Raw genomic sequence first — 22,970 nt, 5'->3', positions numbered from 1 at the left:
TCATTTGATATTTATTCAACAACAAAATATTTTCAAGATTGACCCGTGTGAGGATTGAACATGTGAATAGATGTGGCATCAATCTAAGTCAGTTGACACCTTGCTCACCTTTTTTGCTTGGAGTCTGCCTCTTGCTCCATAGTGAAGCATGGGCACAAATATACAACTAAACCGACAGGATGATTTCATCGGTGGAAGCAGTGCGTTCACAAATTATATGATCGTGTGCGTGGATCATTTTGCAACGCACGGGCATTTTTCCTAGTAATAATAAAGAACGGATTGAGTCTCTCGGGTTCATCGTCGCGGCAGTTTTGCTAAACCCCCCTATAATTTTAGGTAATTAACCCGCAGCACAATTTAAAGTTTATGAACAGAGATACCGTTTCGTTCCAGCTTGGGCCTTTTCTAATGGGTCTTCAGAAAAATAATACGTATAGGACACAGGAGCACGGGCTCCTCAATGCGTACGGGGGATTGGATGATTTGCCCCATTTTACAAGGGTTGGATGATTTGCCCTTTGATTGTCTCAATGACAGTGGCCCCGGACCCCACCTGGTAGCCTCTCGGGGGTAAATGATCCAATGGAGAAGTAAAGTGGGGCAAAAGATGCCGCCGCCGCCGTGCACCCGTTACTCTCTGGCGCCGCCGCCGCCCTGCTCTCGTTCCACTCCCTACCCGTCTCCATCTTCTCCGGCGCCACCACGATCGTCAACGTCCTGCCGCTGTATGTCTCCGATTTGGATCGGAGTCCGTGTTCCCCCAGGATAAGTGCTGCAACACGAATCCATGGCGTGCCCGACCCAAATTTCAGAGAGACTTGTCTGCCATTAGAAGGAGCCCTCGACCGGAATCTCCATTAAATCGCATCATATCGCAACTTTTGAAGAGTCGTCCAGGATCGTCTCAGCCGAGTTCGCCGGAACACCTGAGCCGGAAGAACATACCCTGCCGAACATGCTACCCCAGAGGTATGTACTAGCTTTTGCCAAATTATTCTGTAAAATTTTCATCTACAATCACAAAAAGTAATGTTCTTCTTGGTCTGGTCAGAAAGTACTGCACCTTTTTTCTGCAATCTTTGTATTTGTTCTGCTTGAAAAAAATCTAGGACTGATCTGTCTGCCATTGTTCAGATCACATCTTCCTTTGCTAGAACACGTGAGCTGATTCCAACTTTGGCCTCAAGTTGCTCCCGTCAATGACAAGTGTAGTTTTATGGGGTTCACAATTGACTTTTTCAACTATAATACAATAGTCAGTGCATGAGACAAATAACTCATGTTGGATCGACACCTCCATATCAGATAGCTATATTCAGCGCAAGTTATTGATGTATTTCTTCAACTACCTCTCATTTACTGCATGTTGATTTTCTCATGAACTGCTTGCTGCAAATATAGGGAGGAGTGGGAGTGCGTTGTTCATGAAATTGAGTATCTCAGAAGAATTTGGTTTGACACTTATTTTCCTCAACCTGTTATTCTTCAAATGTGCTTCCCATGGATTTGATAAACTTGGTGAGTTAATGTTATGTGTCAGGTATGGCCATAAGATACTCATGAAACTTATTTTATTTTGCCTCACACAAGATGTATGTTGTTTAGACTCATGTACTGTCAGTACTGGTGGATCGATGATCTAAGGATCATATGAATGATTAATGGAGGATAATTCATATTCAGTTCTCCTCTCAAATTTTGTGGTGCCAAGCTTGATCTTTATCCATCTAACTGACTGAAAGTGCCTTCTAATCACTATTGAAAGCATATGTTAGTTAGTTTGACTGTATATACCACACAAAAAGTAAAAAGTGAATTCTAGAAAAAATTAGACACAGATACTACAGAACCAGTGGACCCTCAAGAAACAAAAGGCACACCTATTGATCTTCCAAGTTAAAAATCTGAAAATAACTTTCATTTAGTGATGGATATATAGTCAAGAAAGGATGCCTTTCCCTAAAGATACAAAACAAAATCGTGTTCGTGTATGTCCAGCTGACAGATGAATCGATCTCCTTTCAAGTATCAACCCAGCAACCTTCGTGTATGTACATGTGTGCATCAAGGATGCACGGGTCCATTGGCCTGCATACCACACATCCCTTCACTAATTCCATCAGTATCATTCTTAACAAGGTAAGTATGATTCCCTAATCCCTGATTTTATTAATTGATCTTTGATCCTTCATCCCTAATGTCGTTATACCTTATTGATTCTATAAAAGATCTCAAACAAGAACATACCATTTTTTAGGCTACAATTCCTATAGCTTGCCTTGTCAATTTGATAAAATTACATGTGTGATGGAGGTTGTAACTTATTACGGTTTACATTGTCAGAATGATATCTGTGTCGTCTCTAAACATATGTATATATTTTGTGTGCCGGATTTTCTGATGTAGATGCTATATAAGAGGAAGCTATTCGACAATTCTGCTCAAGTTGGTACGGATCAGATCAATTTTATTCAGTAAATATTTATGCTTGATAGATACAAGCCTCCCTCTTCTGCCCTTCTTTTCTCCTTCCTCTACAGGTCGCCAGCACATGTGAATCGTCCGTCAAGAGCATGCTTGTGACATCATTACATGTGATGCAGGGCAAAAGGATGTTGTCAGAATGTAAAAACACATTTAACCATTTTCCGGGTTTTTTCCTCGCCCGTTTTCGCCGTCATATACACTGCATCTCCCACTGTAACGGACAGCCAAATTTGTATTCTTGAAAGTTTTAATCATTTCTATTGCAGCTAAGTGTTCAAGTGCAATCTCTAGCCAAGTTCTCTTTGTTGTTGTGTTGAATTTTGAGGAAAGGCGGCCAAGCAGCTCGTGGCATCTGTGTCACGCCTGCTCTGCCGCTGCCTTGACCCGCCGACAACGTCGCCGGTTGAGCCGCAAGGGTGCAAGATCATCGTGGGGCCCATTGCATGGGCTCCGAGTATGCTTGATTGCCATGTCGGAGGCGAAGGTGCTAGAGCTTGGTGGCGTGTTTGCATTTGTGGATGCATGAATAATTGTCAAGGAGGCCGAAGCCAGTGCTATTACAGTTGGACTGAAGGAATTGTATAACGTATTCTTTTTTTTTTTGAGGCAATTGTATAACGTATTCTGAGGCTCCTTGGTGGCGGAGATCGACTACGCAGTGGGGAAATGAACTAGGGGTTGATTCTGTAAGCAGATCATTGTCCTACCCAATTATTGTTGATATTAAATCTGCGCTGAGTAATTTTTAGGCATTATCACATCAGAACTGTCAAGAGGGACAAACAATGGGCTGGCTCATGAACTAGCCAATGATGCTAAAGCTCATGGAGACCTTGTGGTTGCGTATGGTGTCCCGGACCAACTCCATGATCAGCTCTGGAAGGAAAACAATGCAGCCTTGACGTCGGCCTAAGTTGTAATCCTCAAAAATGATATTGCTTGCAGATAGGTTATACATAAACATGCATGATGTAGGTATCTTAATTTTAATTTTGAATACTGAGATCTATTCAGATGCTTTCCTTACTCTTATGGCTAAAAAAATCCAGCAGACAGTGACTAAAATTTGTTAGTTTTACTCAACTTGCTACTGCTTGATCAGTACTCAATCAGGCTGGGGATGACCATGATAGCTGGTGTTGAGTAGGTATATGCATTGAATTTTCCGTTGTGCCAAAACTAACACATTAGAATCTTCCAATTTGGTGCTACCATATTTTAAAGTAAGAACACTATGATGCAAAGGAATCTTATTATGTAGCCATATGTAATCTCAGTTTGTTGCTATGTATATAAACTATGACAGGAGTAGGCCCATATAGATGTGTATCCATTTTTGCCTTCTACTGATCTATGACAATGGGGATGTGCTGGACTAAGTGGCCGTTGCTATTGAAGCAAAGGAGTGGAACTCGCAATTTTTCAATCAGTGGAGGTTATCTTTCATATGGATTTTATTATTAGATACTTGCAGATGTGTGTCACTTCCTTGGATCATGTTTGATTTTTAAAATTTTAGATGTTCATGTAACCATCAATTATGGTACTGGCAGTCCTTGTACATTATTTTTTATCTGCTCTAAAAAATTATCTCGGTTTATAAGCATCATATGTTTTAATGTATAAGTAAGATTATGAGTTGATCCAGTGCCGAAAACAATTCAGTTGAACATGTTTGTTCTAGCAGTTTTAGGCAACAATTCATCTGGTTGGATGGTTAGAGGAACTGTGGTATCTATTTCAGGATTTCCAGCGATGCACTTTCAGTGGGAGGAGACGTTCCTGTCGACGACGAGGCGTCTATTGTGACTTAGTAAATTTCAAGATGACATGCCGGCTCAGTCTCTTGAAGGTGCTCATAGGGGTAGGGTGTGCGTGTGTGCGTTCATAGGGGTGAGTGTATGTGCGTATGTGTGAGCGCTTGTGTCTGTACTGATGTTAAAAAAATGTATTTGCACCAGTACAATACCTATGCCACTAGCTTGATTCTCGCACCTTGCACCTTGCATTCTTCCGTTGCAACGCACGAACATTTTTTGCTAGTTTATATTAATTCCAAAGTTTAAAACAATTTTCTAAAATTCCTAGATTATTATTAATTTGAAAAATCAATGACTAAAAGGCTAGATACACCTAGAAGTGTACCCAGCTAGTGGCTGTGTGAGGCCGACAGGTGGGGTCATTGACTGAGTTGACCAAGTCAACATGTGACTGGTCAAAGTGTGAATAGTGTAGGTGGATCCCATGTGTCATTGACTAGAGCTAGATTATAGGTTTATTTAGCTTTTGGGTCCCACTGTCATTAGGCCATTATGCTAATTAGTAGACTGCCCGTGCGTTGCCACGGGCCAAAAATTAAATTTATAAACGATGCTCATATTTCTCTCCCCGAATGAAAACATTGCATGCAATGTTCAACCACAACACAAACACAAGTATCTTCTCTCTATTCCAACAAACGCAATGCACCCCTCTAGCCTCTCGTTTCTGTTGAAGTTGTTCTCCCTAGCCCTCTTTGTCCATACATCAACCATCCTCTCAATCTATTGCCCCTTGACACTGCATGTGGCTTCTATGTCTACTACGTATATCATGCAACATGGAACATGATAAAAAAGGATGAGATACAAGGCACCTCACCTTAGTACAAATCACAAGAAAATGTGGCATATGAACATGAGAACATTATTCCACCACATGTTCATTCACAAACTAATAATGCTCTGTTTAACTGGGCTCTGCTTTCATCTCCACCTAAGATGCATCTCCGTCACTTTATCTCACTAATACTTATTTTCCTATGGACCTCAAATATACATACAAGAATCACATGACAAGGTTGCATCATTGTCATTCCATCTATTCCTTCACTTCAGCTCTTTTGGTCATTGCAACACCAGTCTACTCCATCGTCACCCTACTCCAAATCCGCCCATGTTTCCATCCGGCTCCAAATACGGCCATTTTTTCTCCATGTCTTTCATGTTGTATCAAGTTTGTACTTTCAACCTCAGAATTTTCATTGTTCGGAATGAGGAGGGTTTCGAGAGTTCACTTCTTTGAGAGAGAACACAACACATATTGATACAGATTAGTGATGAACAAAAATTTCTTTGTGTTATTTATAACGATGAATACCAACACATGGTATGTTATTCAATGGAGTAGCAAAGTTGTCGTGTTTGGAAAAATAAGTCTAATGTGCGTATATTGAAGTGAATCCCTGAATTAACAAATGCAAGAGGAAAAGACGACTACTCCCTCTAGACGGGTGCATGGGGCATCCACGGGTTCCTAGATCATCAAGTTGACCAACGCATTATACAACAAAAAACTATATGTTTAGGAATTTTATCCGAATACGAATTCAGTGTCTATTGCCCACACCCTTAGTCATTCCAATCATTGCCCCCCTTGCATCATATCACTGTCACCTTTTTCTCTCTCCCCCACCTCTCTCTCTCTCTCCTATTGCATCTCATCGTAATGTTGTTCCCTACAACCATCGATCCACTAACATCGTCTCCAGCAATGGGCGAGGGCTATGGTGCCTCTACTTGCACGAGGAAAACCTTTAGTGGGCACGAAAATGAATCCAACACACCTATGTTGCACCTCCCATTTTGGCGCCGTCTCCTGGTCCCTCTCCTACTTTGGGGAGTTCGGAGACAAGCCAGTTGCAATGCGAGCGATGTGCCATGCCTGGACCCCATGCATTGCAACGAGGGCATATATATTCTATTGGTTCAATATCAATCTTGTCCCATATATACCTTACATCCACCATATTCTAGATTCTGATAACATTTAATTTGATTATATCATGGTAAGAGAAGGTAAGAAAAGTTTTGATTCAGTTAAAATTCTGGTAAGATTGATTTGATATGATTGAGTTAATGCAAGACACGGTTATGGAAAAGTATCGATTTCGTGTAGATTATTCCAATTTACTATATTTATGTTGGTTTTTATTTTGTGCCACGTCGGTTGGGGATACCAAAAACCAACAGGAAACCAAAAAGGGGACGGGAACGTGAGGTGGAAAAAACCGAGAATGAGGGGAGGCGATGGAACAAAGTCCCATTTAAAAGTAGAGATATCATACATTTTCACTTCCATAGGTGTAAATTACTCTCTATGAAACTATATTTTGTTTCAAATCTTGATAATCCTTCATATGGTTTTTCACTTCCTTTTTTATGGTAAATAATTTATTTCCGGTCAAATTACTTCTATCGCATTATTTCATTATCTCAACGCATTTTATGACTTCGAGGATATAAGAATAATCTAACATGTAAAATAATTCTTTCTTAGGTTTCAAATAAGTCACCAGTAGGTCAAAAAAATAGGTGAAATCTTGCCAGGCAGGCAGACACACAACAACAGCCGATGAGTGCCGCTTAAGGTCCAATGAAAATAACATAAGTAGTGGAAAACAGAATTGTCAACTCTCTATGCTAGTTTTGCGACACTGTACATTAAATTTAGATACATTTTACCTATCTTCTGTTATATGTCATCGTTCGGGCAGATGCCGTGCTCCGGCAGCGTAATCATCCAGGTGGATGCCATCAGGTGCGCCACCACCCGGAAAGAACGTCGTGGACCAGCAGGAGGCCACCCTACATGAGCACGTACATCATCCTCGGTGTGTCCACCGCCGAGTTGTCGTTGTGGTCGAGTGCGTGGACCACGCCGTCACGAGAAAGCTGATGTCAACACAGATGGATCTCAACCATGGCAGCAAGCACATCAAACAAACACACATTAGCAAGAAAGCACACATACCTTCATCTTGGGATCCGGCCGTCTAACGTTGACTTGCCTGTCGGAACAATCTAGCCGTTGCCATGCTCACCGTAGCCGAATCCACTATCCCCGGCCAGGCAACCATAACCTCACCCATGACCATGTACCTCACAGGCACAAAACGTCACCCATACCATGCCCACGGGCCCGAAATCCCATCCATACCCAAACCCACCAGGTACCCATAGGGCAACTCGACAATATGCGATATTATACCCTCAATAATGGCAAATAAACATAAAACAATGATTTTAATTCACAGTTGACAAGCTCACAATCACAACCACATATAAATAGCATGACTATGTTTGCAAAAATGGTAGCCTGACCATAGTAAATAACACGTTTACATGTGTAACCAAGGGGCAAATAGCAACTGAAAATTATTTAAAATAAAGTACAGCTCCAAGTCTTCGAACATGATTTTAGTAAATAAAAAGTGCACTGTCCACACAACCGCCAACCAGTAGCTCCAGGTCTTCATTCTCGAGTGATGACTGAAGTAGGTTCGTCCTACACGCGTTATAGACCAAAAGAACATGATTTAATTAATTACACAGAGAATCTTACAATTTAAGTGAAAAATATCTGAAGTGCAAACAACAAGGTTGTAATTTTTTTTACCATTTGTTCTTCATCATCCTCTAGAACACTCTGAAATTCTGCAAAGCGAGTGGAATTCCAATCACCTAATGTCTAACCAACAATTATTATATAAATAACAAGGTATTTGCACAATAAAAATAAGAGGCAAGTGCAAATATTGAATACCTAATAGATCCGCATGAGACTAATCTTGCGTACACTTGAGAGCTTCTGAAATATTAGGAGTAAGACTTGAGATTCAGACGCTGGAGTGACTTGAGATTCAGACGCTCCATCTTGAGAAGCCAGTGAACCTTTCCATATCACAGATGAGCCTTGCGCTTCATCTTGAGAAGCCAGTGAGTTGTACATAATACACAACAGATAAGTTTAAGAATTGTACAGAAAATAGTATTCAATTTTAGTAAAAGTTAACCAAATAAGTAGAATGTAAAACTCGAATTATGGTGATCCCACAATAGTCTTCACAATCATAGGTACCAAACCAATCACTAATTAATTTTCTTTCGAGCAAACATGCAACACCTGAATCTTCATTGAAGATGATAGTAATCGATTAATTAACCAAACATGCACACATGGATAGATCCACGTACTTGCATACAGTAGTATAGGAATACGAATCTGTACTACTACGTATTGATATTACAGGAATATAAGCAAGAATCATGCCTTGAATGAAGCCTGGTCCTTGAAGCGGCCATGCTCTCCGCCATGGTACATGCTCCCAGCCTGCCTTGCTGGTGTGGCCTGCCTTGTCGTTGCTGAACCCTTGTACCTCGATCGCTTGCCGTCGCAGCCGTTAATTACTTCGTGATCGTGAATGGTGATCTATGGGGGGTATATATCTATAGATGGCTGGCAATCAGAGGAGACGAGAAGATACGATGGACTGATGGAATAATTTACGATGCGGTAATTTACTTTCCACCTTTTAACAAAAAACATATGGTGGGATAAGGAAAGTTAAGATTTTTGCCATAACTTTTTTGTGATTTTGGGAAGCGTGGCCCACAACCACGCTTGATTGTTAGAAAATCTGTAAGACGGAGATCTTCATTCCAAGAAGGAAAGAATAATTTGTAATGAGGAAATACAATTGCCAAGATGGAAAAACAAAAGGAAGGGTTATGGAAATTGATTTGGTTTTTAATGCGAAGGGTGCTGGGATGTGGGACGAAGAAAAACCGGTTGAAAATAAACCGGTTAAAAATAAACCGGTTGAAAGTGGGGGGACTATTCAACCAATTCGTCCATTAGAAATAGAGATTAGCATTAAACTAATCCCGATCCTAATCTAAACATGTCGGCCAGAGGCACAACGGTGCCCATGGCTGGGCACGCACATGCATGCGCGCATGGCAGCCATGGCCAGGAGAGCTCACACGGGTGGAGGTCAGGAGCAACATCAGCTTAGGAGCAGCAGCGGCAGAAGTAGCGCAGCAACGGCGACAGTAGCGGCGGCTAAGGAACATCAGCAAACCACTAGGAGCAGCAGCAGTCGTAAGTAGCACGGGCAGGAGCAGCAAGCAGTAGTAGGTGGCAGCATAGAGAAGTAGCAGTAGCGAGCAACAAGAGAAGCATCGGAGCAGCGATTAGCAGGTAGAGAGCAGCGTGACATGAGCAGCAGAAGTAGTGAGCAACAACAGTAGCGACAGGACCGTTGGCGGCTGCGGGGAAGTGCCTGGGCGCGGCGCTCGCGGCCAGGCCGCGACCATAGGCAAGGCAGGGCACGCGGGACGCGGACGCGGCCAGGCGGAGCTGCAGCCATGGCAACCACAGACAAGTACGAGAGCAACGGTAAACGACACAGATCAAAAGGGGAAAGCAAGGGAATCGGTAGAGGGGCTCACTATGGTCCAGATGAGCAAGGCCAGTGAGGTTGGGCGTGGAGAGGAGCAGCTGAATCCCCGGGGGGGGGGGGTGTTGAGGCGGCTCCCCAGCTTCGATCCAGGGGCGATGAAGACGAAGACGCCCACGCTAGAGCTGTTGGACACCCTGGCGGGGCGCGGGGATGACGGTGGCCGCATGATCGAGCGGCGCACGACGGCAGCGGTGTCGGGCGGGATACAGAGGGAAAGAACGAGTGAGGGAGAGGGAGTGAGTGGGTGCTAGGGTTTCGCAGAGGGGCACGGGGAAGGCCTTGTAGGTGTCGAGGAGGGTTGGATGGCTGATGCGTGGACATCAGCGGCGTCGACGCACGCGCTCTGTTCACGACGTCTATATGAACAGAAAAAAGAAGAAGAGTGCTAAGTGGCCTGGGTCGTGCTGCTGTAGCCATTGGGCTAGAGTGAACAGTGAGGTTTTCGCCTTTTCTCTTTCTCCTTTTCTGATTTATTTAATCTTTTCTGATTTACAAAAATGTTAGGCCACAAAAAACTTTCATAAAATATGAAATTGTACTACATAATTACTTTGCAATATTTGGCACTGTCATAAAAAGGTTTTGCGGCAAGATAATTTCATTTAAATTTTATATAAATGAAAATAGATTAATGGGGCTGTTTTGGGCACTATTTTAAATTCTAAGGGCATTTTGGGAATATACATGATGTTGTTTCCCTCAACATAATCACTTAGGAATTATTTGCAAAATTATGAACTATTTTGTTTGCATTTTTGAAGATGTAAATTTTGACTTAAAATTTAACTTGAATTTGAGTTTGGTTTGAAACAAAGTGAGGATTAGACTCTTAATTGTGATGACATGGCATCATTAGGCATGAGCATACTGTAGCATGATTCTCAGGGTGTTACACATCCTATGGAGGAATGACGCAACAAAGTGCACATATCTATACTACTATATAGTGTAGCGGTGTTTGATTGCACCTAGAGCATCGATCCTAGCCACTGCTTTCCTAAATCTAACGGCTGAGATTAGCGGGATTCACTGTGAACAGTAGCCCGCAGCTGAAACTACTAGGTTCTGGAACCATCGCACTGGACCTCCTAGAAAAGAATACCTATGCCTCCTCTGCCATGTTGCCATTGTCAGGTTGTGACAAATAAAAGAAAGTGTAGGCTATGAGCCAATGCGAGAGATGTTCCGCGAGGATAACTAAAGTTGAAGTAAACTATTTATGGGTTCCATCACATATTTTTCTTTTTGAAAATTTCTGGGTGACTCTGGGCAGTGGTTGTATTGTATCAATTAGTAAATTTGTAAACTTCATTTCACACACATCAACAATATAAATGTTGCTCAAAATTCATTTTCCAAAGCAACGTATGATTTTTTTTCCCTTTTGTCGGAAACACACCATACTATTAAAATGTGCATTGCACGTGCATTCACACTAGTAAATTCTAGTATCAGACTAAAGTTCCTACTCTTATCATGCACCAATATACCAAGTGAGCCTTTGGGATTTTTTTCTAGAAATTACAATTGAAGTTTGATGGGTCAAGTTCTTATAATTCCAACATATCATCCCGCCTAGGCAAAAAGGTGACCTGCTAGTTGTTTATAGGCCTCGAGGCAAAATTGACGAAATATCAAATTTCCACTCATTTTTCATCAACTTTCAAGGCGGTAGCACATCTTCCTTTATGCATTACGTTCCATCTTTCATCCATCCCCTCCTTCCCCATAGGTCCTCTTACATTTTCAATTTTGCCAAATTTTCTTATTGTTTTTCCTTACAAACTAAGTCAATTGCCCCATGCATTATTGTCTTACCGTATAAATTCTTGTTTTCTTTGTTAACCAATAAACACTAATTTAATTGACATCCAAAGTCCATTTTGCCATGTAATCGCATTAACAAATAAAATGGCTAGTAAATGATGGTGATTGTGTACACGATATTTATGCACACAGACAATTGCATAGTACTGTAGTATATATTAATAAAAAATGACAATTTAGGTCGTGTTCAGATCTCCACCTGCTTCTCAAAAATCCACAACTCCAGCTTCTCATCGTAGCTTCTAACTCAAAGCAGTGATGGAAATTCTGTTCTGTTCCATTTGCAGCTTCTCCCAGCGCTGCAGCCCAGCTGGGAGGGCTATGGCCCGTTCGGGGTAGTTGGGCCGGCTGGAGGCAGCCCAAATCGGGCCATGGTTTCTTGTATTTGCGTTGGTAATTTTCCGAAGAGGAGAGGATGATGCAACACAACAACGATAAGTATTTCCCTCAGTTATGAAACCAAGGTTATCAATCCAGTAGGAGAACCAAGAAACACTATGTAAGCAGCACCTGCACACAAACCACAAAAACTTGCGACCCAATGCGTAAGAGGGGTGGTCAATACCTCCTCGGTATTGAGATAGATTAAATTGTATGCTATTGGATAAATAAATCTAGCAAAAACACAAAAAATAAATAAATAAAGAAAAAATGCAGCAAGGTAGTTTTGGATTTTTAGAATAATAGATCTGAAAATGATATGATAGGAAATAGACCGGGGGCCGTAGATTTCACTAGAGGCTTCTCTCAAGAAAATAGCATATGATGGGTAAACAAATTACTGTTGGGAAATTGATAGAAGAGCAAATAATTACGATGATATCCAAAACAATGATCATGTATATAGGTATCACATCCAAGATTAGTAGACCGACTCCTGCCTGCATCTACTACTATTACTCCACACATCGGGCGCTATCCAGCATGCATCTAGTGTATTAAGTTTATGGAAAAATGGAGCAATGCAATAAGAACGATGACATGATGTAGACAAGATCTATTCATGTAGGAATAGACCCCATCTTTTTATTGTTAATGGCAATGATACATGCATGTCATGTCTCCTTCTGTCACTGAGATTGAGCACCGCAAGATCGAACCCATCACAAAGCACCTCTTCCCATGGCAAGAAAAACAATCTAGTAGGCCAAACCAAACCAAAGTTTCGGAGAAGAAAATACGAGGCTATAATAATCATGCATAAGAGAGTTCAACAAAGACCCAAATAATATTCATAGATAGATCTGATTATAAACTCGTAATTCATCGGGTCCCAACAAACACACCACAAAAAGCCATTACATCAAATAGATCTCCAAGAACATCGAGGAGAACATTGTATTGAAGATCAAAAAGAGAGAACAAGCCATCTAGCTACTACCTACGGAGTTGTAGGTCTGTGGTAAACTACTCACGCATCATCGGAGGGGCAAGGGTGATGATGAAGAACCCCTCTGTGATTATTGACCCCTCCGGCAGAGTGCCGGAGAAGGCCTCTAGATTGGATCTCGTGGTTCCAGAACTTGTGGCGGCTAGAATTGTGTTTTGTCGACCCCCCCTAGGTTTTTTGGAATTTTAGAGTATTTATAGAGCCAGAGGTCAGTGGAGGGGGTGTCTGTGGCCCCACTACCCACCAGGGCACGCTTGGGGGCCCTGGTGCGCCCTAGTGCCTAGTGGGCCCCATAGGCCACCTCTGGTGCACTTCTTGGGCCTTCTTGGTGTCTTCTGGGTTTTTGGCTTTTTATTTGAATTTAGGAAAAATTGCACGTTTTTCAAAAGTGCATTTTAGGGCCAAGAAAATGTTTATCTCGTTCTAAATATTTTATTTAGACTGTGAAAATTTGTTTTGGCATTTTTAGATTTTTATTTATTTTTCTAGGATTTTTCTTAGTTTCGGTGGAATTGTTTAAAAAAAACTCGCGTGCGCCCGACTGGGCCGAAACCCAGCCGAGCTAGGCCGACCCCCCTCCCCGCTGCTGTCTCCTGCGCGGAAACCGCGCCGCCGCCGCCGCCGACCCAGACAGAGTCCGAGCCGGACTCCTGCCCGCCGCCTTGCCCCCCCCCCTCTTTATATACCGCCCGCCGCCGCCCCTCCCCACCTCGCCACCCGTCCCGCCCCGCCGCCGACAGCAGCAACAGCAGCCGCCGCCGCCGCCGCCGTGGTCCGTTTTTTTAAAACCTAATCCGTTTTTTTAGAAACCCTAGTTTTCGTTTTTTTAGATTAGATCGGTTTATTTATTTAGCGAGCATTCGCCCATTCGTTCGTTTTAACGGACGAGTTCACCGTTTAGTTTCAGTTAACGAACGTCCATTCGTTAAGATGTTCGTCACATTTTCTTTTTCTCGGATTTTCCGCGATTATTTCTGATCGTGATTTCTGATCCGATTTTCGTTCTAGTATAACTTTTCGCTCGTTTATTGGAATCAGGCGATTCAAGCGCCTAGAGTTTCGTCTCAAAACCCTCTTTCCGTTTAACCAACTCAAACAAGTTTTTGCTTTTGTAAAATTTGACTTAGATCCAGGTTAGTAAACGAAGCTTGTTTCTTTCACCGTTTGTGTTTCGTTGCTTCGTTCGATTTGATTCTTTTTGCATACCGAAGTTCTTAAGTTGAACTTTCTGGTTAGATCTTTTATTTGAGTTTTACCTGTGCATTAGATGAGTGCTTATTGTATGCTTGTTTTTTTGCGATAGAGTACCCGGAGTGTGTCGCTTGCTACTTCGAATCTCTAGGTTTCACGGATCATCAGCAAGGCAAGTAACACTTTGATCATACCCCTTTACTACCCAGTTTTATTGCATTCGATCAATCCTCAAACAATTGCATGATTAGGATCTGATTAATATGTGGGTTTTGGGAAGTAGATGAGGTAGTACATATTACCTGTTTTATTATCAAACCCTTGGGAGTTACTTCTACATTTGCTTATTATGCCATGCTATGCTAGTAGACGTGGATTGGGTGAGTGTATCCATGACAGATGTGATATTATTAATTAATGGTTTATTTAAGGTGGCAACTTAAACACACATCTGGGTGGATTGAGGCACCTGGGTATTCCAGCGATTGCTTGTTTTTCTTTATGGACCGCCACCCAGGCTCAAAGGGATCATGAGATTTTTCACGCTAGAAACTTCCGTGTGCAGCCACAAGCTACTATGGGCTCTAGCATAGTTGATTAAGTCGTGTGAACTCTTACAGTGGTAGACTAGCAGATGTAGGGGATGTAGGTTGGTATTATCACTACAAAAAAAACATTCGTGACATTTTGGGCCGAAAGAAAAAAAATTGTCATACATATGACACTTCTATGACGATAATTGTGACAAAACTCGGTATCATCATAGATGTGGTGGGCTCCTACTTCCGTGATAGAGCACTCCCTCCGTTCTAGATACATATTTTAGTTCTAGATATGTCCCTTTTTATCCATTTTGATGACAAGCACTCCCTCCGTTTCACAATACATGCCTTCCATTTGTCAAAATATAGATGTATCTAGACATGTTTTAGTATATAGATACATCCATGATAGAGCCAATCGGATGGTTGAGAACACTACAATTTGTAGCTACAGATGCGTGTGTGACTCCCAGATGCAGAGGCCGGGGGTCATCATCCTCCTTTTCAAGAAAAAATAGACGCGTGTGTGAGAGGACGAGTGCGTGCGTGCACCTCTTCTCTTCATGTATAACATACTACTCCCTCCTTAGAGTACAAGTTTTTGTGGGTGGCACGATGGTGCGTGCGAGAAGTCCCGAGAGATAGGTTTAATGCTTCTGAAAAAAGGACTAGCCTAGAGCTCGCCACGCGGCTATTCCTGTCGAACGCCCCATTAACCGTAAGATATGTATACGACGGTGCGAGTTATTGCACGTAGACAGCAATACTCCCTCCTTTCCGGTTTATAGGGCTTAATTCAAAAATCTCACCAACTAAGATGGTGAGTGGTGGAATATTTTTTGTAGTTTGCAAAAGCACATAATTAATGCTCTTGTTTTTCTCAAAAAATTATGTTTATCAATGCATTAATTGCAATGCATGCATGCATAAAGTACATGCATTGGTCAATTTTCTCTTAATACTTGCATGCAATGATTTAATGCACCTTGGAATCTGAACATGTGTTGGGGAACAACCAAATTGAGCCTTATAAAATGGACAAACTAAAATTTTGAGATAAGCCCTATAAAACCGGAAAGGAGGGAGTAGAAAAAGAAGTACTCCATCCGGGAATAGTGCCACACCTCAAAACTAGAACCGTCAATAAATTTTGAGCTTGCGTCTCGTCACATTCCAAATTACTCCACGCTATATTGAATAGCAAACCTGTTCACACCGATCACAACCTAAACGGTTTCCCACTTAGGAGCGTATTAGTACTCGGTTATAAATACTAGTATGCCAAGATGACTGCACATTCCTCCTCAACTCCTCATCCACAAAAACAAACAAGTCATTCAACATCCTTCCCTTGCGTCTGCAATGGCCAGCGTGAGTTCTGGGTCGAGAGATTGCCACCAGGGAGAGGCGAGCATGGAAGCGGAAGCACGAGAGATGTCCCGCCTCGCTGCGAGAGCAGCCGACATGTCCTGCCGCGCGGAAGTAGCAGCACAGAGGTCCCGCCGCGCCGCTGAAGTAGCACGGAGGTCCCGCCGAGCCATCGATGCAGCAGACTAGTCCGGCCGCGCCGCGGAAGCAGCAGAGATGTCCCGACGCGCCACGAATGCAGCAGAGATGTCCCGCCGTGCTGCGGCGGCCTGGGAAAATTTCTCACGGGCAGGCGATGACTGTTACAGGCGCATGCATGCGATCGTCCATAGCCAGATGGATCAGATCTCCGGCTAGGAGAGGTTGCAGGACGACGTGAAAGGCTCGTTTGAACAGGCTACCGGCGTCATCCGGCAACTAAGGGAGGGAAATGAGAGGCTCCGGGCCGAGCGCGACCTGCTGAGGGAGAAGATCGTCCGAAGTGCAGACCAGCAGGAGGAGACCAGTGCCTTGTTGAAGAGGACCGGTGTCATCGTCAAGAAACTTATGGACGAGAATGACATGCTCCGCAACAAGTGCCAAAGGCTGGTGGAGGAATCCGTGGATGTTCTCAAGCAGCGTCTTGAGGACATGAAAGATCTCATCGGCGCTCGCCGCGGAGTCTAGTTCCCGCAGCCTGCAGCAACGCATCAAGAAAGTAGAGATCAGCGAGCCAGATCCTTGTCTTCCTTCTTCTTTTGCCCTTGTGTATTTCAGGCGTAGCCGCATGTGGCTTTTTTAATTATCTTTCTAATTATGTAAGACAATTAATCGTCCTTATCTTTCAGTGGAAGATCAATGTTGCAAGGCTGGAATGAAGAAAACTCTTGCTGTGGCGACCCTGGCGTTGTTGTTCTTCTAGTTGCTGCTGGGCTTCCTTCAGTTTCCTGGTTTCTTTTGATGTAATAATCGGTTTAGGATGTGGATTGTGTCATCGGTTGTGAAATGTTGGGTTCTAGCGTGGATATTTGGCCTTTGTTGGCCTCTTGGGATGTTGCAATTTCAATCTGGTAGCTTTTAGCCCTTCGTGTTAGGCTAGAGTTGTGCTGAACTTCTTGTGAATTGTGGTGGTTTTCAGTAATGAAAATCAAAAGGGGCAAGCCCTTCTTTGATCAAAAAAATTTTTAATCGTCCTTATATATTCACCAGTCTTGCTATAAGTCGCAGTAGATGCTATATAGGTCCGTCGGATCTTACATCAAGATCCGTGCTTTCAGATTTTCTTTTTTCTCTCTTAAATCTCAGTCGAGTGAGACATAGCCACACCATTAAATAGAGGCTCGGGCGCCATTAATGGAGACCTTGGGAGAGAGGTGGATGGCAGATGGAGGTCAAAGGGCTCTCCTCCCGATAAGCACACGCAGGGGTCTGATCACACGCCTCTCGTACTCAAATAGCTACCCTGCATGGTGCCTCCTAGCTAATAAAAAATGGGGACGCGTGGCAGCACGTAAATGGTACTAGTAAGTAGAACGCCCACGGTTTCAATAATACTTGTGTTTCCGATTGTAACGTGACATCACTTGTTCCAAAATGACTTTGTTGATTGTTAATGTGTGCGCCTTCACCATTCCTAAATATTTGTCTTTTTAGAGATTTCAACAAGTGACTACATACGGAACAAAATGAGTGAATCTACACTCTAAAATATGTCTATATACATCCGTATGTGGTAGTCCATTTGAAATCTCTAAAAAGACAAATATTTAGGAACGGAGGGAGTATATGGGAATTATGCAATGCCATTTCTTTAGCCAGGCATCATATACGTGAATCATGCAATGCCATCCTGTTTAGCTAGCCATCGTATATGTGAATTGTATTGTGCCATGTTTTTTCCATAATGTATTCCATTTGTCAAGAATGTTTATACATTCATCTACTCTTCCTGTGCATCAGCCATTTGAGTCGGTCATGGGAAAATCTGGAGTGAAAACAAGGTCTTCTGAGCAGTCAGTGCTACCTGTCGATGCAGATTTCTTGCTGGTTATAGATAGCTCCTCAGAGGAGGATTCAGAGAGAGATGACCAGTCGTATTCCCCCCCCCCCCGAGGTGCATGCTCTAACTTGGTTGGGTTATATTGCTCATATCATGCATATGGTGTCTTGCATTCCCATGCCATCTGCTTAGATTAGACATGCTTTGTGTGAATGCCTCATGTTTGCTTTCTATATCAGATATGTGAATTATGCAATGCCATGTTTTTCAGCCAGTTATCATATATGTGATTATGCACCGCCATGGAGCCAGGCATCATATATGTGAATTATCTCATGCCATCTTTTTTTCATTACGTATTCCATTTGTCGACAATCTGTGTATATTGAACTACTCTTCATGTGTATCAGCCATTTGAGCCGGTTATGGAAAAATCTGGACTGAAAACAAGGTCTTCAGAGCAGGCAATGGTACCTGTTGAAGCATATATCTCTATGGTTACAGGGAGCTCCTCAGAGGAGGATTCAGAGACAGATGAGCAGTCCTATATCCCACCTGAGGTGTATGCTCTAAGTTGCAATGTTTATATTTCTCATATGATGCATATGGTGTCTTGCATTGCTTAGTTTAGACATCATATGCACAATATTGAATTCTATCTGCTTAGTTTAGAGATCATACATGCGAGTGCCAGTTGCTTAGTATATGAATCAATTATGTCAAGTATATCATGCCATCCTGTATACTTAGACAACATGTATGTGAATTATTTCATCCCAACCTATTTTAGAAAGACATCATATAGTTTTGTCATGTCATCATGTTTAGGTACTCATCATATGCTGAATTATGCCATTATATCCTGTTAAGTTATCCATCATATATCTGAAACTGTGTCATGCTATCCTGTTTAGTTAGGCATCATATATGTGAAATTGTGTCATGCTGTCCTGTTTTGTTAGACAACATATATGTGAATTACCACATCTGTCTATCATACAATGTCTGCACGTTCAATTTCTTTTCTTGTTTATCAGCCATTTGAATTGGAGGGGGTGATGGCAGTATCTAAGGGAGCAAAAACCCGTTCTTCACAAAAGACAGTGCTACCCGTCAATGCAGATAGAACCATGGTTGTACTGGCCCACAAACTAGCCCCACCACACATAATCGAGACTCTTCCAGATTACACACTTACACCGTTGGGCAGAGAACCAGCTACAACCCATCTAACCGCAACCCCAGCGGATAGTAACCCACTTATAGTTGACAAAGCATCATGTCCACCACAGAGTACCCCCACACGAGCAGTTTGTAAAGCTACTGCAGTGCCCAAAGCACGAAGACCACCACAGCTAACCCAAACTCCATGTTTAAAGTAGAAGAGCAACTGTTCTCAGGTCAGATTCCGTAGCTATGGTCCATACTCCTTTGTTGTTGCATCACTGTATTTACTCATACCAACTACTTTCGAATTTGAAGGATCCAATTGAAACTCCAATGGCGCAACAGGTATGTTTTAAACCTATTTCTTTAACTGGATTGTTGTTCTAACTTCTTGCTCTATGTTGATTTCAGTTTAAGTTGTATAAACAGTTATGTTCTCATGTGATGCACATTACAAGTGTTGCCAATGTTGTGTAGTTTCTCACACTTATATTCTGTCTATGCTGCTGTGTCTTAAAAATATATGAGTTGAACTGTGTCTCTATCTTGATTAGGGAACACAAACTAGAATGATATGGACAATATAGTGACCATGGTACATAGATATATGTTTGTTTCATGTTGTTATCCTGTCCACCTTACTACTGAACCGGTTTACCAAAATGAGTTTCGTATACTACAAGCTAAACCTGTGATGTGTCTGCTTGTTTCTCTTGTAGTATGCAAACAGAATATTGGAGAAGGGCACCCCACTATGCAATGGTAGAGAAAGTAATACAAATAAGGTTCAAGATAGTGAGAAAACCCTGTTGGTCTCCAAGAAAGGTGATAAAAATGATCTTGTAGACAGTGAGAAAACCCCATAGTCCTGCGTTGATGTAGTGTTCGAGTTACTGGCCAGTACCACTGGCACAAGCTCTTTGAACTCGTTGCCTGAATCACTTCGGCTTCATCAGTCTCAACTACAAGCTGAAAGGCATCAGTCAGCTGTGCTGCGGCAAGAAGCCGAAGGACTGAGGAAGTCCCTGCAGAATTCAGATGCGTACTTTCTTGTGCAACAACAAGCGCTGGAGGATTTAAGCGCCAAACAAGAGAAAGTTAATAAGCTTGCTAAGCATCTTGCCAGCATTATGGGTACCCAGGATATTGTTTCTTGAACTCTTCTGAAGTGGTTTCCGTTCTGGACTTGTTTTGCTGCGACGTTTATATACTGCTTTGTTCCCTATAGTTGCACTGGTGGCGAACTTTGATGCCCAGTGGATGTAATATGTGTAATAGCCGTGATAGCCTAGCATAAGTTGCTTGCTTATTTATTTCCTTATTGTCTTGTTTATTTGTTTGCTTGTAATCAGTGCAATTCATTTTCCGTGGTTTGCTAGTGGCTGCAATAACCTATTTTTTAAAACTAGGCCACAATAACCATGGGCTAATATTTATTGTAGTGACACTAGGCCTCCTACGGGCCGTAGAAACAGTGGGCCTTCTACGGGCCGTAGAAATAGTAGGCCTTCTACGGGCCGTAGAAACAATGGGCCTTATATGGGCCGTAGAAACAATGGGCCTTCTATGGGCCGTATCGTCAATGGGCCTTATACGGGCCGTATGATCGATTGACCAAACATGGGCCAATAACAGGCCGCATTATGACCGTAAACGGGCTAGAGTTGGAATCGTCCATTCATGGGCCGACCATAACGGGCCATCATTAATAGCCGCATTTGATGACGCTATGAAAATGGCCCAATGTATTAACAGACCACAAACGGGCCGACTATAACCACAGGCTGAATTTGGCCCACAAGCAGAAAATGACAATAACGGGCCGTAAGTAAACCAATGCTGGAAATGAGCCCAAGAATAAATGGGCTCTGAGAAGGCTGAAAGATAACATGGGCTGGAAATGGCCCAACTGAATAACAGGCCCTTAATGGGTATAAAGTGATACACTGTTCATTACGGGCCAGTTTCGCCACGGGCCGTTAGTGGGTGTAAAGTGATACACTGTTCATTGCGGGCCAGTTTCACCATGAGCTGTTAATAGGCCAAGAGTTACATAGGGCCTCATATGGGCCAAAAGACGTCATGGGCCATACATGGGCCAGAAGTGAAAACGGGCTGGAATCATATTGGATGGCCCAGATGATGCTACTGGGCCTAATTCGGATAGGGCGTAACGGGCCTTGGGTTAGCGGGCTGTAAATGGGCTATATGCGAACAGGCCATTAACAGGCTTTCCATGGGCCAGCTCGCCACCTTTTGACCAAGTCAAACGGGCCAGCCTTTTCACAGGAATGGGCCTTTGTTGGGCCGTGCCACGTGTCGACGTATCATAGGCGCCTTCTGTCCAATGAGCGGATGACATCTATCCCAACGATGAGCCGACACGTGTTTCCTCCAGCCAATGATGATTTTACACGTGGAAAATCCCCATTGGTCGGGGCTGTTAACGGGTGATCGGATCCAAAACCCGACCCGATAGCTTAACGGCGTTCCATTATGGTGGATGCCACGTGTCGGTCACCCTTGACGAAAGCACTTCTGTGACGCGCGATTTATCATCATGGAAGTGGACACTTCCGTGATGATAATTTTGATAATGTCATGGAACACTTCTACGACAGCGCAGGTATGACTATCTTGATTCTGTCATAAATTTGTCATGGATGTACATGCATGACAAAAAACGCGACCTACTATGACAAACACGTATCATCACGGAAGTGTATTCTTTTTGTAGTGTGTCTACCCGATCGTAAGGTGCAAACGCTTTTGAAAGACTATGTCTCGGTCATCCGTTTCTCAAACACCATGTAGTGCGAGAAATCCAATGGAGGAGATCGAGTCTTGTGGGGAAAAGTGTGCAAACCTCTACAGAGTGTATAAACTAATCATGGTTAGCCGTGTCCCCGGTTATGGACGTTTTGAGTATCTAGTACTTGGATTATCATGTGAATCTCATCATGTTACTTTAATTAATATTGTTGGGTTTAATGATGATGCTTAATTGGGATTGAGAGGATGTCTATCTTCTCAATGTTTAACAACCACCAGGGTAATATAATAGCATGGAACAATAAAAAATTATAGATATGTTGGAGACGTATCAACTGTCCAGAAATTCGGTATCATTTCCAATCAACAATATGTCGTCTACATATAATATCAGAAATGCTACACAACTCCCACTCACTTTCTTGTAAATACGGGCTTCTCCAAAAGTCTGTATAAAAAACCATATGCTTTGATCACACTATCAAAACGTTTATTCCAACTCCGAGAGGCTTGCACCAGTCCATAAATACATCGTTGGAGCTTGCACACTTTGTTAGCACCTTTCGGATCGACAAAACCTTCTGGTTGCATCATATACAACTCTTCTTCCAGAAATCCATTCAGGAATGCAGATTTTACATCCATTTGCCAAATTTCATAATCATAAAATGCGGCAATTGCTAACATGATTCGGACAGACTTAAGCATCGCTACGGGTGAGAACGTCTCATCGTAGTCAACCCCTTGAACTTGTCGAAAACCTTTCACAACAAGTCGAGCTTTGTAGACAGTAACATTACCATCAGCGTCAGTCTTCTTCTTGAAGATCCATTTATTTTCAATGGCTTGCTGATCATCGGGCAATTCAACCAAAGTCCACACTTTGTTCTCATACATGGATTCCATCTCAGATTTCATGGCCTCAAGCCATTTTGCGGAATCTGGGCTCATCATGGCTTCCTC

The 22,970-nt window shown here is 42.7% G+C and overlaps 1 long non-coding RNA gene across 2 annotated transcripts; it reads left to right on the top strand.

Annotated features, from left to right (window-relative positions):
• Nucleotides 1-54: 54 nt before the first annotated feature.
• Nucleotides 55-3,248, top strand: LOC119363564. Of its 2 annotated transcripts, none has more exons than XR_005174058.1 (2): nt 55-972; nt 1,405-3,248. It is a non-coding gene; the product is annotated as an uncharacterized LOC119363564 (long non-coding RNA). The 2 variants fall into 2 exon arrangements; XR_005174059.1 differs by having other exon boundaries at nt 1,138-3,248.
• The last annotated feature ends 19,722 nt before the right edge of the window (nt 3,249-22,970 follow it).

The sequence above is a fragment of the Triticum dicoccoides genome, chromosome 2B, assembly GCF_002162155.2.
Source record: "Triticum dicoccoides isolate Atlit2015 ecotype Zavitan chromosome 2B, WEW_v2.0, whole genome shotgun sequence".
Taxonomy (NCBI): Eukaryota; Viridiplantae; Streptophyta; class Magnoliopsida; order Poales; family Poaceae; genus Triticum; species Triticum dicoccoides.
The sequence above is the reverse complement of the archived record's forward strand: the minus strand, read 5'-3'. Positions and strand labels throughout refer to the sequence as shown.